We start from the raw sequence: 19,511 nt of genomic DNA, 5'->3' as shown, positions 1-19,511 counted from the left end.
TTTCGGCCTTCTCAGAGCCCATTTATTCTTGGGCTCATTTCCAGCATTCGTTTACTTATAGCCCGTTACTGTCATTTTCTGCTTATAGGCCAAATTCAGCCCGTGGTTATAGTCGGCCCGTTTGTGGTCCGTTAACACGTTGGGCCGTTTTCACAGCGTCATGAAATACGGCCTATTAACGATGGCCCGTTATGGTCGGCCCATGAACGGAAAATTCCAAATCTAGTCCGTTTACGGCCATAATGCGGCCTGTTATTGGCCCATGTTTGGCCAATTGATCATACTGCCCGTATAAGGCCCATTGATGATACGGCCCGTAGAAGGCCCATTGTTTCTATGGCCCGTAGAAGGCCCACTGTTTATACGGCCCGTAGAAGGCCCACTGTTTCTACGGCTAGTAGGTCCAGTGTCACTACAGTAAATATTAGCCCATGGTTATTGTGGCCTAGTTTTAAAAAATAGGTTATTGCAGCCACTAGCAAACCGCAAAAAAAGAACTGCACTTACTACAAGCAAACAAATAAACAAGACAACAAGGAAATAAATAAGCAAGCAACTTACACTAGGCTATCACGGCTATTACACATATTACATCCACTGGGCATCAAAGTTCGCCACCAGTGCAAATATAGGGAAGACAGCAGCATATAAACGCCGCAGCAAAACAAGTCCAAAACTAAAACCACTTCAGAAGAGCTCAAGAAACAATATCCTGGGTACCCATAATGCTGGCAAGATGCTTAGCGAGCTTATTAACTTTCTCTTGTTTGGCGCTTAAGTCCTCCAACGCTTGCTGTTGCACCAGAAAGTATGCATCTGAATTCTGCAGGGACTTCCTCAGTCCTTCGGCTTCCTGTCACATAACATCTGATCGATGTCTTTCAACTTGAAGTTGAGACTCAAGAAGCCGAACTGATTCAGGCAACGAGTTCGAAGAGCTGGTGCCAGCAGTGGTAGCCAGTAACTCGAACACTACATCAAGACAGGACTTTGGGGTTGTCTCAGTGTCCTCAATATAGTTTTTATCAGCTTTCTTGGAGACCAACAAGGATGTCTCACTATCTTGAACCTTATCTGCATTACTTCCTTTACCATTGCATAACAGGGTACTCTTCTCCAATATTTTATCCGCGTTCTAAAAGAGAAACAAACAAACACATCTTAGGTTTACAATGTAGTATATGAAACTCATTTTGGTAAACCAGTTCAGTAGTAAGGTGGACAGGATAACAGCATGAAACAAACATATATCTATGTAGTATGGTCACTGTATGGTCTATATCATTCTAGTTTATGTTGCCAAATCAAGATAGATACAGTTCGAATCATATCTATTTAAGACAAAGCAGCATAGACAGAATATGAGTGTGGGAAACTACACAGCAATAATAACACTTGTAATGTGCATGTCATGAGAACATAACTGTTTATTCAATTGAAACTGAAATCAACATAGAGCAAGTTACAACAGCAAACAGCCAAACACGTTGAAAAAACAGGTTTAAAACATACCTGTTGCGACATTGGAGTTTCAATTGCGTCCTTCAAATTTGAAATTGGTTGGTATCAGTAAATACAGTGATGCAAGAGCAAAGTAGTATGAACCATAGCTACGGAACCTGACCTGAGAACAATTCTTCTTCTGCTTTAAGCATTGACTTCGGGTTCGGAGTGGTGGTCCTCGTGATTTGGGCACTGCAGTTGCCTTACTAACTTCTTGTGTTTGGGTGCTCTATGGTGGAGACGGTGTCGTGTCACCGGGAACTGGGTGTCTATCTGCTGGGGTTGGGGTTAGAAGGGGTGTAGCTGGTTCTCTGTCCAACTGGGTAGGGGTACAATCTGCATGAGTGTGGGTTATGTCTGGTGGGGCTGATTCTTGGGCAAGTACAACCGTGGTTCTATCTGCATCGACAGGTAGCACGATCTATTCTGAAGACCGTGTTTTTACTCCCACAGATACTGCCATCACTCCCTCCAATTGAAATGGCTGATAAACAAGAAAAGTAATTGAATGTACAAACATTGTAAGATAGACAGGTGCAATGGATAGTAGGGAAGAAAATAGGGCATGAAATAATTCACATTTATGTTGTCTAAGCAAATAGAATAGCAGGACATAATTTCACATATATGATGGCTAATTAAACAGGATAGCATGACACAATTTCACATATATGATGGCTAACTAAACAGGATAGAATGACATACTTCAAAATATGATGACTATGTAAACATGATGACATGATATAACTATACGATGTGTCTATTAAAGTGGTTGGCATGCCATAAATCACAAACATGCCGTCGATGGAAACATGATGGCATGATATAATTCACAGATAGAATGACATTATTTAAAATATGATGACTATGTAAACAGGATGAGATGATATAACTATATTATGTCTTTAGAAAATGGGTTGGCATGCCATAATTCAGATGCATGTTGTCTATGTAAACATCATGGCATGACATAATTCAAATATATGATTTATATACTAAGGAAGTGAGCAGAGGGCAATTGCATATATGATGTGTCAACTAAGGAGATGGCATTCAATATTGTGTATATGATGTAAAAACTAAGCATTGCAATACAACATATGCATTATATGAGTAATATAACCCTGCCAAGTTTGAGCATACACCTCAGGGGGATAATAGGACTGGTCATCTACCTCTGAATCCTCCTCTGAAGAGCTATCTGTAACTAGCAAGATATCTGCTTCAGCAGGTAGCATTGTCTGCTCTGAAGACCTTGTTTTCACTCCAGATTTCTCCATCACCAATTCAAATGGCTGATGCACAGGAAGAGCAGTTGAATATACAAACATTATCGACAAAAGCAATGAGAACTACAAAAAAAGGATGGCATGATATAATTCACATATATGACGCTTGCCTAAACAACATGGCATTGCATAATTCACATACATAATGCCTTGCAACAAGATAACATTGCATAATTCACATATATAATGTCTTGCAACAAGATGGCATTGCATAATTCACATATATGGTAATTAGACACTAAACAAGTGGCATTCACACAAAGCATGTCTAAACTAAGAAAATGACATAGCAATGCAAAATACCATACACACGATATGAGTAACATAACCCTGCCAAGTTAGGGCATGCACCTCAGGGGGGAAATATGACTGGTCATCTGTCTTTGAATCCTCCTCTGAGGAGCTATCGGTAACCAGCAAGACATGTGCTTCGTCAGATAGCATTGTCTACTATGAAGACCTTGTTTCCACTCCAGATTTTTCCATGACCGTGCCGAATGGCTGATGCACGGGAAGAGTAATTGAATGTACAAAATTGTTGACAAATTTAACACATAATAAAAAAATGATGGCATGATATAATTCACATATAAGATGACTGGCTAACCAGGGTGGCATTGCAAAATTCACATATATGATGCCTTGCTAGACAAGATGGCATTGCATGATTCACATATACGATAAAGAAACTAAACAGATGGCATTGACACAAAGCATGTCTAAACTAAGCAGATGACATCTTTAATGTATACAGTAAGCAATGCAACGCACCATATGCATGATATTACCAACATTAGCATGCCAAGTTAGAGCGAAGACCTCATGGGGTAAATAGGAGTGGTCTTCTCCTTCTGAATCCCCCTCAGAACAGTTATCTTCCTCTTGATTACGATCCGAAATGGGTGGAGGGGGGCTGTCTTTGCGCCCACCATGGAACAACGTCTGCATGAAATTTTATTGCCACGCAAGGCTCATCTCTTTTGCTCTACATGATCAGTTCCATTGTGTACAATAACTGGCATGCATAGGAATAAAACATAGTGAGATTATGTAAGGAGTGCATGCACAAATCCAGAGTGATGGTAGCAAACTGTGGATAGACCGAAAACCAATGATAGCAGGCAGATAATAGCTTAATTAAAAAATACAGATAATGGCTCCTTTAATGTTTGTTTGCACCCAACATGTAACTCATAGTAGACACCGGAGATTAACTAGATAGTAGACAGATAGTACTGATTGCTGCCCCAATATGTACCCCACAACCATTTAAAAACTCAAGTTTCAGCATTAGTTTGGACCTGACTCGGAGTCCAATAAGTGAACACAACGATAATGTAGCAAGTCATGATATTAAGCGACGCATAACGTAAGCAGACATGGAAGAGTGCGACCTCTCTTGCGGACCTGTGTAGTCCTCAAGGTCATCTGCTCAGTTGATGATGGTAATGCATGTGGGGTCATCTTGCGGTCTCGTGGCTGCCGGTGGCAGGGAAGAAGATCTGAGGCGGCGAAAGACAGTCTGGAGAGTGGATCCCTACTGTGGTGAACCCTTCCGTCTTTGGAGCAGCTGAGCTGGGGTGGAACACAGCGCCGCAGGAGCAGGACAAACCACACAAGGTTTTCTTTGACACATATCTGTAACAGAAGTAATTGAGTAAGGGCTTGTTTGAATTTGAGGATTCTAACAATGCAGGGATAGGAAATAGACAGGGATAGGAAATAGACAGGAATAGGATAGGAATGCACGTGCAAAACAAAGAATTTAAAAACACAGGATTTCTGCCAATCTGGGTGTTTGATTCACAACAATTGGAAGATCACAGGATGCAAAAAAGCATGGTGAGATTAAGTCAAACCACAAGAAAATGTACGGTTATAATGCTATTATGCTACTATCTCTTAGTCTTGTGCTTGATGAATAGGAATATGAAAAGGAGGAGAAGTGGAAATTAGAATTCCTACGGTTTTTCTTTCAAGGAGACACTAAAGGAACAAATCCTACAGTTTTCCTTTGCTCCATTCCTTTGCACCAAATTCATGAAAAGTAGTACCATAGGAAACTTTCCAATTCCTATGTTTTTCATTCACTTTTCCTTTCAAGCACTAGCGATTCTAGTAGGCAGGCTTGAGCAAGGAAAATTCTACACTAAAAAAATGTTTTTGTGCTACTTCTATTACTTTGGACCCAGGCCACTGCCATACTAGCTCAACTCCCAGGCCCATCGACAAATGCACAGCTCAAACACGCAAAGATAAATAATGATGGCGTTCAAGAGAGTCCATCACAGATAGCTAAGTTGCCCGGTACCTCACTGCTTATCATATAGTAGGATAAAATAATCGTATTTCCCGTTACTACGAGTGCTCAGTGGATAATATATATAACATGTAGAGTAAAAAAGAGATGCAACAGGTGTACAACCTCTTTGGCGAAGCCATGTCGATCTCAGCGTGATTCGGTTGGCCGGTGAGGATGCTCCGGCTGACTTTGCTGTCGGAGGAGGGGAAGAAGATCTTAGGCGTCTGGAGATGGAGCCCGAGGTACTGCTCCGCTGTGATGGAGGGTTTCGTCGTTGGAGCAGCTCCAGTGAGTTGTACGACGCCGAGGCTGAAGCAGGACAAGAGAGACAACGAACAACATTAACCTGAGTGGAATTCTAATATCATCTCCAATACATGACGTAAAATACATAACCACAAAGTGCTAGATGTAAAATACATCAGCCGCGCATCTCTGAACTTAACTGTCGAAAGTGAACTTAACTGTCGAAACTAAACTTAACTGTCGAAACTGAACCTAACTATCGAAACTGAATTTTGCTGTCGATACTGAACGCACTAGCAAGGTGAAGCTACACGTCGGTTGATTGACTTTTTCATCTCTGGTCAGTCGATTTTGTAGCCGTTGGATACGAAATTAAGGGCCTGCGGTTCATCTTCAACTTCCACCCCCTGAGACGCCAGCCACCACCGGCCAAACAGCAGCCCTCCGCCGCCCGCGGCCGGCGGTGCGCCGCCCCGCCCGCGCCGAAAACACTCCCCACCGCCGGTCCACCGCCGCCCTGGCCATCCCTCTAGGCCCCCACGTGCCGAGCTTTTTCTCCGGCGATCCCCACGCCAACGCCCCGCCACTGCCCCCATCCTGAACCCTAAGATAGAAAGTGGGGTACCCCTTCGGCGAGCCCCCCTCCCCACTGCGGCTGTTCTTCCTTCACCCCGGCGAGCCCACCCCTTGAAAATCGACTGACCCAAAAGTCAATTCAGTCGACTGAAGTGTAGCCAAATAGGAGCAGCATCGCAAGCAAGAGCAAGAGTGAGAGCAGCAGCGCGAGCAAGAGCAATAGCAAGAGCAGACCAGGCAGGGGACCGATAGCAAGAGCAAAGCAGCAGCGCGAGCGAGAGCTAAAGCAGCAGCAACTCCTACTGATGTGGACATCGCCACCGAGGGAGCGACGCCGTGGAGGAAGTGGCCGGCGACGCCGCCGTGGATGGAGCCACGTCGTGTCGGCTCGGGACCGAGCGCCGGCAGCACCGTGAGATTGAATCAAGAAGAAAATGCGGCGATTAGTGTACAACCTCTTTGGTGGCACCTATTAGGCCGCAGCTTCATCCGAGGAAACGGTGATGATGATGCTCTTCCGGTGGTGCAGGTGAAGACGGCGGTGTGGGAATGGAGGTGGCGCGAAAGACGAGGGGAACGTTGGGGCAGCTCCTTGGAGGTGGAGGACGGGGTGGCTGAACCGGCGGGACGATGAGATCGACGACGGATCCTCATCCGGTACGGTGGATGAGGGACGTCGAGGTGTTGTTGTGGATGACATCGTCAGGGAAGAGGCTCCGGCTGGGTGGCGGACGGAGCGGGGTGTGGGGTTTCGTCGCGGGTTTTCATGGCCTCAGTGTACGAATGGGTGGGCGGATGGGATGGCAGTGGGGAACCATGGCTTAGAGACGCGCTTGTCTGAAATGTGGGGTAAGTTACGAAAGTACCACACCCCCACCGATTTGAGGCGGTTCTTTCATTTTAGGGGTACCACAGGCATTTCGCGCGTTGGGATTTCACAGGAGGTGGGAGTTTTCGCGCGTGTTGTAGTTTCGGAATAGCAAGGCGCGGGTTGAGATGGAGGGAGTTGTCAGAGCACAACGAGACAAAGATATATCTTAAATATTTCGGGCTAACAAGGCGCGGGTTGAAGAGGCGGGAGTTTCGCAGCACGATAGACAGAGATGCTACCTTCAATTTTCGGCATAACAAGGCGCGGCTTGAAATTTCGGAAGAACAAGCTTAACGTGTACCCAAAAAAAGACAATTTGCACCTCAACACGCACAACACACACACAAACACCATTTAGACTAGAGTAAGGTACACGTGCATTGCACGCATGAGATTTGGCAACCAAATTATGAATAAATACCACATTATAGCATGCAAGCTTTGAGACATATATGCATGATGTAGATGTTCGTTTAATTCTTATAGTTCATTTCATTCAAAATCATCTAGTTTTTATAAGAAAGCTAATCTATTTTAAGATTCATGGAATTGTGCGTTGTAAGACATAAAGTAAAAACAAATAATGGCAAATCATGTAGAAAAACATTTGGGCAATTCTGATACGGAAGATTCTAGAACAAATAAGAAGTGCTTGTGTTTTGATGTTTGTGCATTATGCTTAAGTTCAACCATGGAGTCTTCTAGATTATACATGTGGCGAAATCTGGTGGAATCTAGATGATATCCAACGGCCAATAGTGCTCAAATTTGCCATCTTTGGACCATCGGATTCGCCTCATCCAACGACCATCTTTCAAAGTTAAAGTTACCCGCACACAATATAAAAAATATAATATACATATATGGGTATAGATATAGATATGTGATGCGAAAGCTGCACATCATCTCCAATTAGAATAGTGTGTTCATGCACGGATGCGACATGGGCAAATGATGTCTGCCATCGGTATCTCAAATTCAAATCAGTCTGACCTTGTTCAATGTGTATACATTACAACATGCTCGTTTCCAAACCACACCGCGCAGATCTCCGTTATATTCATGCATGCATGGGTTTCAAACATCTGGATCTCTTATTCAAATATCTGAATTCAACTTTACATTGATTATGACCTCACCTATTCTTTTACACCCACACACTAGTCTTCTCTTTATAATTGTACCACTAGCTTTCTCTCGTGCATGCATGCACACACACTACTAGTCGGCATTATGTATCACACACATGCAATCTTTTTCTTCAGTTCGGTCTCCCATGAAGGCACACACCCACACACATCCCCCTCTCCATCATATCGGGCATTCTTTATCTCTCACGCATGCATGCGCAACGATCGATGTTCCTCTATGTATGTGTGTATATAGATAGGTCTTTCATAGTTTTCCACACAAACCGATCAATCGATATATCTAGTGAGGTCTCACCCTCTTTCCCACGTCCACATCGATCAATCTATACCTCTCTATATAGGATTAACATAAATAGCTAATACACCAACATTAATTATATATCCAACATCCCCCTCTCATCATCCATGCCTTCCGCTTCATCTCTCAGACGCATGCACAATGGCGAAGACAGGGGGCAGTAAGGGCCCTGCCCCCCCTAACATCACTATATATCGAGGCTAATAGGAATGTGATCATTAGACAATTGCTGCTAAAAAAGGTTTAATTTCATGAATTGACCCTCCTCGTAAAGGATTAGCAATGCTTGGCCCCCTAGCTCATTTATTTTTCATGGCTCCGCCACTGCGTGCAACAGCGCATGTGTTCGCCCCCTCTCTCTAAATATTGATCTCACACTTGTGCATTCCTTCATAGTCTCCCTCCACTCGGCCCCTCGCACCATCTTCTAGCCCCCCACCGGATTTTGCCACATGTACAATCTAGCAGACTCCATGGTTGAACTTAAGCATAATGCACAAACCTCAAAACAACAGTGGTTCTCTTTTGTTCTAGAATCTTCCATATCATAACTGCCCAAACTTTTTTTCTAGTTGAATTGCCATTATTTGTTTTTACTTTATGCTTTACAACGCACAATTCCATGAATCATAAAATAGATTAGGGGCTTCTTTGATTCAAAGGATTCTCAAAGGAATTTTGGAGGATTCTAATCATTAGGAATTTTTCCTATCTTGGTTGTTTGATTCGTAGGATTGTAAACCATAGGAATTTTTCCATATGATTCATTTGCACTAGATTCATAGGAGACATCCCATCCAATCAAACCTCTTTGAAAGAATTCTATGTTTTTTCTATGCATAATCGAACACTCGTACAATCCTGTAGGATTCAAGACGACATTCCACTATAATCCCATGTTTTTCCTATTCACGCGTTCTTAGCTTTTTTATAAAAACTAATTGATTTTGAATGAGATGAACTATAAGAATTAAACGAGGGCTACATCACGCATATATGACTCAGAGATTACATGCTATAGTGTGGTATTTATTCATAATTTAGTTGCAAAATCTGATGCGTGCAATGCACGTGTACCTTACTAGTACTTCGAGTATGTGCAAAACACGTAAATTAGAACACCAATGGCACACTACACAGTGTCTCTCTTACAGTTTATGAAGCCACGTGGCACATGTGGAGGCGTTGTCGCGACCTCCTTGTGTGGATTGATCACAGTGACGTGCTGCTGGTTCCAGAAGAATGTACTCATCCTCCCTGAGCCATACTGGCGGTACATGCATGAAGCGAAGATGTGCATGCACGCCACGCACGCACTCATTCCTTCACACACACACGCAGGTACACGGGCGGACACAATTTTGTACCAAGATCCACCCCATGTGATAATTTGACGCGTGTAAAGTCGTTCACTTCATTGATGGTCAATAAATACAGCACATGCAAATTGAGTGGACATGAGGGCGGAAGAAAGACATTATTACTCTACTGCGCGCATGCGAGTAGTTAAATCGTGGGTTGCTAGTAGTACTTCCATTGGTCTCCTTCGTATTTTGTGCCAATTTTTGATAGTAACATAATATTTACGCATTTGAGCAGTGTTGTACTTGAAATTTATGTTCCGCTAAACTCATAGGGAGCCGTTTCGGGCCTCGAAACCAAAACCATCAATTAATCTTTACCGTGTTCCCATCACATTCGAAAGCCTGCTCACACCTACTAGTACGTACCAAACCTGAACGTGTTCCCACTATGCAGGTATTAGTACTACTAGTGCTAGTACTTAGGTTATAAAAAGGGGAACTACCTAACCGAAAATTACTCTACCTTTCCTCCTCATAAGTGCTTCTTCTTCATCCGTCGTTGCCATGGCCGGTGAGCAGAGCTCTAGGTCGAGAACTACTCGTAACAAGGGAGCGGCAACCAAGGCTGTGGAAAAAAAAGAGGGCTCGCCGCCACGCAGAGACCTCGAAAGATCTCTCACGGGCAGGCGATGGCTCCCAGGAGCGCCCTAGCCGCGGAGGCGAACATGCCGAGCCGGCGGAGCTGGAGTCGTTATCCCTCGACGGCATGCCCGATCAGCTCAATAAGCACCTTAATAAGCAGAAGGAGTTCATCCAAGGCTTGACAGAGTTGCTGAAGGAGAGTCTCAATAACATGCCCGCTGAGCTCAATCAGCGGGGGGAGTTGACTGCCGGCTTGGTGATGCTGCTGAAGAAGAGCATTGCCTCGGAGAAGAAGGCGACCGGCGAAATCTTGCGACTTCAGGAGGACAAGGCGAAGCTCTGCCACGAGATCGACCTGTTGAAGGAGAAGAACGCCGGCTGGAAGAAGCTGCATGAGAATAGTAGTTCCTCGATAAAGATGCTGCAGGCCCTCGCCATGGAACAGAAGGAGGAGTTGGCGAAGATCCGCATCGAGCACCCGGCTGCTGTCAAGGTACGTAATGCGGCCGTGGAACAGATGATGAAGGCTCGCGTCGAGAAATCCCGCGTCATGGACAGAATGAAGAAGATGGCGAAGGAGACGTGCAAGGAGATGGAGGTCGTGGAGGCGATGAAGAAGCAGTTACGACTCCGCGGCGAATTAGATCATTTGGAGTGATAATCTTCCTTCTTCTTTTGCTGCTGTGTTTCATCTTTTGCTTCAGGTGTTTCACCGCACGTGTCACGTTCTCTGTGAGGCATGAATTGAACAGTGGTTTTTGTTTTTTGAGGGAATTAATAGAACAATGCTAACAATGAGATGACTAGCAAATTAGATCATTTTTATCGCCATATGGCACTAGGCTGCCGTGTTTCGTGCTCCTCCATCGCAGTACTACTCCAGTGGAAAACTTGAGTATACCGCACGGTTCTTTGCTCCTCCTCGATCAGGTCGTCGGTGCATTTATACGAGCAGTCAAATCACAAGGCCCCGCCTTCCAGCAGTAATGAGCCGTCAAATCACAAAGGCCCTCGCCTCTCGTGAAACTGACCAAGCTAGACTGCCCCGCCCTCTAGCCTTTTAAAAAATGTATACTTTTGTACAACAGTAGTATCGATGGATTGCGCCATGGAGCAAAACTTGAAATTAAAAAAAAGGTGGTACATATAGAGAGCGCTCGTCGCCAAATTATGCATATAGTACTATTGAAAGGGCTAGTCATAATAATGGTGTCTAGCACAACCGACCCCTCAAATAAAACTAAGCACCCTAGAATTCTTTGACAAAACTAAGCACCCTGAAATTCTTTGACAACTAAACTGCTAGCTATATGATGTTGGCCATATATATTGTACGTATATAATGTGAAGAAACAAGTGGTAGTACTATACCAACTAAAAGATGAAATGTAAGAAATACTAGTATGTACTTACTGAAGAGTTAAAGTAACAAGAAGAAACATAACATAGTTCTGCTGGGGGCTCAGCACAACACACCCCTCAAATTAAATTAAGCACACCTAAAATTAAACTTTGCAACTATTCCAGTAGACACTGCATTAGAACCACCATGAGCAACGACACTGCCACCTTACTCGGAGTCCTCGTCCACGTCCTCGACTTCGTCCTTGTCTCTCTTCCTCTTGGCCGATACTTCTTTGCTTGAACCGCCAACTTGGCTGTTGCTCTTCATCCAACCCTTGTAGATATTGAAACAAAGGTAGCCATCCATTGCAACGTACTGGATGTGGTCTATATCTAGTACGTTCCGCTGCCATGCATGACGATGAAACGTGTATGGAGGTTTCTCTAGTTTACCGTACGAAGGATGAACCATGGCTCCTACCAGGGTCAGCATTGAAGGCTGACGAGAGGACACCAGCCGATTCTTTTGGAGGTCGAAGGTGTTGCCTACAACGAGGCCTATCCGACGCAGGACTTCTTTGTCGTTACCAAAGTCTACAGTAACGAATTTGACTAGGTTTCTCTCGAGGAAGTCCTTAAAATCCTGGCACTCAACATCGGCATGGCATATGTGGTAGACCAAGCATAAGTCATGCACGCAAACCTGGATCACGGCGGGCTTCTTCCTCTCTTCGTCATTTAGATCCTTCTCTCGTCCCACGACTGTGGTGTACTCAACATCTAGCCCAGCGACCCACTCATCATGTGAGTCTTCGAACATGCGTCTGAAGCGAGAAAGGCATCCTTTCACCGTCGCGGAAGTACGGGTGTAGATGACGTCAAACTCATCGCCAGTGATGGTTCTAACCTTGTACTCACCGCCGATCGGGGAGATTTGGGATGCCATGGATTTGGGAGGAGGGTTAGGATTAGTGGAACTGCCGTAATGTGAATGGACGGGACGACTAGGAGCGAACCGCCGTAGTATTAAAGGACGTGCTGGGACAAGTAGGAGCGAACTGCCAGGGTGCGAATGGCAGGGTAGTGGCTTTCCATTCTCCCATGATACGGGCTTCCGAGAGCCCTTGGATCTGAGATCGAATGGTTGCATGGCGTGATTCTAGACCTATGGGTGAATATCCTATCCTAGAGGGTTATTCTTAAAATTTTCAGCAACTTAACATGCGACCGTTTGATCTCAGATCCAAGGGCTGCCAGCAGCCCGTATCATGGTCGCGCCTACCACGACCGTCGCGTCGCTCGCGCGGTCGCGCCCTTGGAGATTTAACACGTTGGGTTAGGCTATCTGATGTTGGCATGTCATACATAGTCATCACTTAGTCACTCATATTACAACAAGGTTGGCTATAAGGTTGGCTATAAGTGTATTTTTTTTTACTCCTCTCTATCTCTTTCTTCGTACTCCCTCCATCCCATAATATAAGAACGTTTTTGACACTAGCTAGTGTAGTGTCAAAAACATTCTTATATAATGGGACACACGGAGTACTAGTATTTATTGCATTTGCCAAGGAGTGACCTCTTCCAATGAAATGGTGTTGCTAAGTTTGCTTCATTTAATTAGCTATAGACTCAAAATTGTCTTTTCACCTAGGTACACGCGCTTAGCACCGTTTCTTCCTTGGGTTACCAAACTAGTCTCTCTCTTCTTGATTAACTTGCCACATCAGACTTTATGCCTATGTGGCAATCTTAAGCACCTGTAGGAGCAAGTAAGTTCAATGGCCCTGGTTGGATCCATGAGTTAGAGTTAGTTTAGGTTAGTTTGGAATCAACTAACCCAAAAATATCCAAATAGGAGGGTTAGTTTGGGTTAGATGCATCTAACCCATTCAAAAAATCTAACCCACCCAAGAGGTGCTTATTTGGGTTAGTTCTTCTCACGATCACTAAGAAACATGTTCTTGCGGGCGCGCTTTGTTGAGGTTGGTGAAGTCGACACACATGCGTTCCTTCCCTCCCTTCTTTGGCACAATGACAGGGTTGGCCAACCAATCTGGGTATCGGACCTCGCGAATGACCCCAGCGGCCTCTAATTTGCGGGTCTCTTGGACGATGAAGGCCTGCTTTTCTATGGACTGCCGCCTGGCCTTCTGCTTCACAGGGCGCATGTTGGGGCACACGTTGAGGTGATGCTCGATTACACTCCTGGGGATCCATGCCAACTGGTCCGGCTCCCAAGCGAATACCTTCTTGTTTGCGCGCAGGAACCCGACTAGGGCCTCCTCCTGCTCGGGTTTGAGGTGTGCGCCTATGGTGAAAGTGGCGTTGGTGGATCCGTCCTCGTCGACGGGTATCTGCTTGGTTTCTGCCTTGTCTTGGGTGAACAACTATTTCTTCTTGGCGGGCGTAGCCCCCTTGGGCTCGGGGGCCTCCAAGGCGGCGGGCTGTGCCGATGCCGCTGTCTTGAAGACGAGCTTGAGCACCCGCAGAGCATCCCCAGTGTCCCCGTGCACGGTGAGGACACCGCTGCTCCCGAGCATCTTCATGAGGTTGTACGCCGGGTGCGTCGCGGCTATGAACTGGGCCAGCGCTGGGTACCCGAGGATGGCGTTGTAGGGGAGGCCGATGGGGGCGATGTCGAAGTCGACCAGCACCATGCGGAAGTTGTCGTAGGTGCCGAAGGTCACTGGGAGCCGGATCTGTCCCAAGGAGCCGGACGACCTGCCCCCAACGCCTGAGAAGGGCCGGCTGGGCTGCAGCCGTTCCAGGGGTATGCAGAGGAGGTTGAAGGCCTCGACTGAGAGCACGCTGAGGCCTGCCCCGCCATCAATGAGAGTTCTGGTGACGGCCACCTGGAAGATGGTGGGGGTGCACAGCATGGGGAGCACGCCCGAGCAGGCCGAGTTGGAGGGGTGGTCCTCCGAGCTGAAGCTCAGGCCGGTCTCGGGCACCGCCCGATCCAAGGGAGCCCCCTGCCGCGTGGAAGCGGCGCTGACCCGGCGGATGAACGGCTTGACGTGGTAACTTGTAGGCGGCGCCTGCGAGCCGCCCAAGAGGGCCGCGACGACTGGGGGTGTCGGTGCAGCGCGATAGGCGGGGGAGAGGTTGCGGGGCCCCATGGGTGCGCGAAGCGCGCGGGACAAAGAACCAGCCGGGGCGAGCGAGGGAGTTGCGGTGCGGCCATCTTGGCGCACGGATGGGTGCTGAGGCGATGCTTGCTGCTCGTCCCCCGCCGGGCCGGTGGGGGCATTGACGGCAGGTGACGGGGAATGGCGAGGACGCCCGCCGACAGGGGCCGTCTGGGCGACGCGGGAAGCGAGGGCGGCCTGGCGCTCCACGCGGGCCCGACGAGCGTCAGACATGAGCGCGATGGCCGGAGGAGAACGGGGTGGCGGAAGACGAATTCCTGCGGACCCCTACCTGGCGCGCCAAATGTCGGAGTTCGGGTTCCGGCAGACCCTTGAGGTTCGAACACTAGGGTGCGCATGGAGATTTCGCCTCCTACCTACCTGCACCCCTCCGCCATGCTTGGATCTAAACTAAGGAAAGAACAACACAAGAGACACAGGGTTTATACTGGTTCGGGCCACCGTTGTCGTGTAATACCCTACTCCAGTGTGTGATGTGTGGATTGCCTCTTGGGCTGATGATGATGAACAATACAAGGAAGAACAGCCTCGTGAGGGTCTGTTCTTGGCTGGGGCGATGAACTGCTTGGAGGAGTTCAGTCACCTTTCTCTCTCTCTCTCTCTCTCTCTCTCTCTCTCTCTCTCTCTCTCTCTCTCTCTCTCTCTCTCTCTCTTCTGCCCGACCCCCTTGCTGTGTGGGTGGCTGGTCCTATTTATAGAGGCCCTGGTCCTCTCCCCAAGTATTGAGCGGGAAGGGAGCCAACAATGGCGGGCTAATTTGAAGGGGGACAGCAAGTATCAGCTATCCTGACAAAAGTAGTCTTCGCCTGTGCAAAGCTCTGGTGGTGACACCGTCTTGGGCTCCATGGTGACCTCCATCTCGTAGTCCTCCTGGTCTTGGTCTCGTTGCACCGAAATGGCAACCTTTGCCTGATGCCTTGGTACTCCGCGGCTGCGCTTGCCCCCTTTGCACCAAAGAGGAAAGGAGGACGCTGCGCGGGCTGGCACCCGCCTGGCGCCCTGAGTTGTCATGGCTTGCGTCATGGGCACCTCGTGAGGTACCCCGCCTTGATCTCTCCGCCTCCTCGTGAGCCAGCCTGACGAGGCCGTGCCTGAGGAAGCTCCGCGTCATCCGCCCTGCGAGGCTTGGCCCCTCGCGAGGGTCTTGGGTTTGTGTTGGTGAAGACGGGCCATGCAGGGCCCCCCTTTGAGCCACGCCGCAGGCCGCAGGCAGGCAAGTCTGGGGACCCCCGTTCCCAGAACGCCGACAATAGTAGTAGCACTTTTTATAATAAAGCGCTGCTACTACTTATCAGTAGCGCTTTTTATAATAAAGCGCTGCTACTACTTATCAGTAGCGCTTTTTATAAAAAGCGCTACTACTACGCACTTACCAGTAGCGCTGTTTTAGTAAAAAAATGCTACTACTACAATTGCCAGGCCGTTGCCGGCAGGCCAGGCATAGTAGTAGCGCTTTTATGTTTGAAGCACTACTGCTACCAGACGTAGCAGTAGCGCTTTCTACATATAAGCGCTACTACTACGGGCTTTTTATCCAGCCCAATGGCCCATGCTCGACCTCTCTCTCTCACTCCCCCACCCCCACACACTCACTCGCCTCTCTCCGCCATTGTCGCAGCCGCCCTCCCCGCGCATCGCCATCCCCCGTGCCGGAGCTCTCCTGCCAGCCACCCTCGCCCGCGTCGGCTCTGCTCCCCCGCCGGCCACCCTCCCCCGCGCCGGCCTCCTCCCCCGCCAGCCACCCTCGCCCGCGCTGGCTCTACTCCCCCATCGGCCTCGTCCCCACGCCGGCCTCGTCCCCCGTCGGCCCCCTCCACCACCGTGAGGTACTCCTCCTCCCTCCATTTAGTTCATTAGGTTAGGTAACTTAGGTGAATTTAGTTAATTAACTTAGGTGAATTTAGTTAATTAACTTAGATGTTTTTTAGTTAGGGAAGCAGGTTAGGTAACTAATTAAGTAGATGCTAATTTAGGGCAGTGGTGTTTAGTTTATAGAAAAATTCAATATAGATTTTTTACTATTTTTTAGTAAGTGTTTAATAGAATTAGTTAGAAAATTAATAGAACTAGTTAAACTAGTTTATTTTTAGTAAGTACTAGTTTATTTTATTTATAGTAAGTGCTTAGTTGAACTAGTTGAATTAATAAAACTAGTTTATTTTTAGTAAGAAAATTTAGGTATATGAGATTTGATGATCTAATTAAAATTTTACTATAGAACTAGTTTATTTTTAGTAAGAAAATTAATAGAACTAGTTTATTTTTTAGTTAAACCAATTATTCCCGCATCAACGTCGACGATGCCTATCCCGCATCCTCGTCGTCGACTCGGCGGAGGAGGCCTGGGCTTGGTGAGAAGCCATGTCCGGGACTGGGCTCTGCCGGGCTGGTACGAGGAGGTGCTACCTTCCGGGGGCGTAGCTTGGTGAGGAGCCAGCCCGTCGTTGACCCAAACCTTCTTTGGTGGCGCTCGGGTGGTCCAGTGACGGTGCGGAGGCTTGAGGACCCCACGGAGGTGGTACGTCACCATGTCAGCGAGGAGGACGAGCACGTCAGTCGCTACATGGTTGCGTTGGAGGGCAGGTTCTCCAATACCTGGGAGGTTCTTTAGGGATCTCACTGGAGCTATGATCCTGTGATGGTTCCTTCTCTTTGGGTGTCCACCGCCTGCGCCAATACCCGTCGTTTGCTACGGTTTTAGCTTTATTAGTGATGTTATATGTATGATACTATTTGAGATCTATTAGTGATAATATTCGATGATGTACGGACGATAGAGATGGTTTAGTTTTTCTTATTGAATGAATGCTAATTTGAATACTAATTTATTTTACGATTTGGTTTTTCTTATTGAATGCTCAAATTGGAAAACTACTCCATCAAGTTTGAATGCTCATATGATGTAGATATAAACATGTATATCTTGTGTTGCTCAAATAGGATATGTGCTTGCCAAAGTGGCCGACCATGTTTGCAGGTTACACCTCCTATAGTGGCCTATGTTTTGCCGGAGTGTTGATTAATTTCCGTTTCGACAAATTTCAGGCGCTCGATATGTCCTTTTTTTAGCAAAGGTCATGCCGGATTTTTCCGTGAATTTTGGCATGAATTGTGCTAGAATATGTAGGAAATATCGAGTGGCCTAGATTTTCTCAAAAAATAATTAAACAACATTTTGGGTTGACTTTAAGTTTGTCAAGGCTCCATCACCGAAGGTCAAAAAATCAGTGAGGGAGTGTATCCACCATATATGAGAGAGGACGAAGAAGCCCGAATGTTCTCGTGGGGGTCGTTTTTCCTTCTTATCCTTGTGCTAGACCTTTGTTATGCACTAGGGTAAGGAGGAATAACGACCATCACCGACGGTCGAAAAAATCTATGAGGGAGTGTATCCACCATATATGAGAGAGGACGAAGAATCCCAACTGTTGTCGTGGGGGTCGTTTCTCCTTGTTCTCCTTGTGCTAGACCTTTGTTATGCACTAGGGGAAGGAGGAGTAACGACCATCACCGACGGTCGCAAATGTCAGAGAGGAATCGGTGAGGAAGAGTCTCCGCCATATAGATTCGGCAGACCGATAGTCAAGCCATGATGAATAATAATGATCTAATTTAATTTTTATAGTACATATATTGAATTGTACAAGTTTAATCTTTGAATTATGAACCTAAGAAATGTCATCATCGGACGATGAAAGTCTCCCAGGGGAGTGCAGCTGGTGCAACGACGACCGAGGTCTGTGCGACAGGCCTCACCTAGATGAAGATCGGCGCTTCAGCATTAAGCTCCAGGAGACCTTCGATGTTGAAACGGTACACAACGATGGCAAGTGTTTTTTTTCATAATTAATTAAGCACGACTTCAACTATTTCAATGTGTAATTTTCATCTTTTACAATTTGACTAGCTTATCCCATGCCATGCAAGACGCTATGTCTTGGAGAGGATGGGTTTTGAAGACCATGAAAGTTTTGAAACAAAGAAAATTCACCTAAGGACCCATCATGACAAGGATTTTGAAGTAAATCTGTATGATTCTGAGAGCGTAACCCATTTTGGTTGCAAAAATTGGGAAGCACTTTGCAAGACGTATGATTTTTATGAGGGTATGCTTGTCACCATGGATGTTGGTGATCCTGACATCGACCAATACAATATGGACATTTGGGTCCTTGTTGATACACTTCCAATTCTATCGCTATGTGAGTTTCTCAAACATAGTTATTAACTAATTTATATTGTTCATTTCAAAATAGTTGACAGCTTATTTCCATTGACAGCTTATTTTCATTATTCAAACAATGTGCGGAACATGGTAGACAGAACCTACTACACCGATGGCTTTGAGTTAACTTATCAGGGGAAAAATCATCTGGTCGCATTTTGTACTGATCTTGAGAATTGCAATATCTATTATAAAACTCCTCCACATTATGGTCAATATGTACCACTAGTGCACGTGTTGAACTTTGGTAACAACCATGGAGATGCCATGGTAAGATTTTTTAGTATTACGACATCCGTGCATCTTTTGCATAAATTCTTTTAAAACTTAACTACATTGCTAACTAGGAAGTTATTACTATGTTTTTCAATAGAAAATCCCAAATGATTGTGTGCCTCATCTGATGTATCAGAATGGTCGCCTTAATGTTTTGAACATACGGCCAGGTCATCCTACGAATCTCACCTGTCCATATCGGATTTCTAAAAGAAGTGGAGACATGAAAATCAAAGAATAGAAAAGATGTATGGATAGTCGTAAGGAGGTACTTGGAAGCAACATTGTGCGAAAGGCAAGAATTGAAGACAGGATAATCTCCATTCTCCATA

This window comes from Triticum dicoccoides, chromosome 5A (assembly GCF_002162155.2).
Source record: "Triticum dicoccoides isolate Atlit2015 ecotype Zavitan chromosome 5A, WEW_v2.0, whole genome shotgun sequence".
Taxonomy (NCBI): domain Eukaryota; kingdom Viridiplantae; phylum Streptophyta; class Magnoliopsida; order Poales; family Poaceae; genus Triticum; species Triticum dicoccoides.
The sequence above is the reverse complement of the archived record's forward strand: the minus strand, read 5'-3'. Positions refer to the sequence as shown.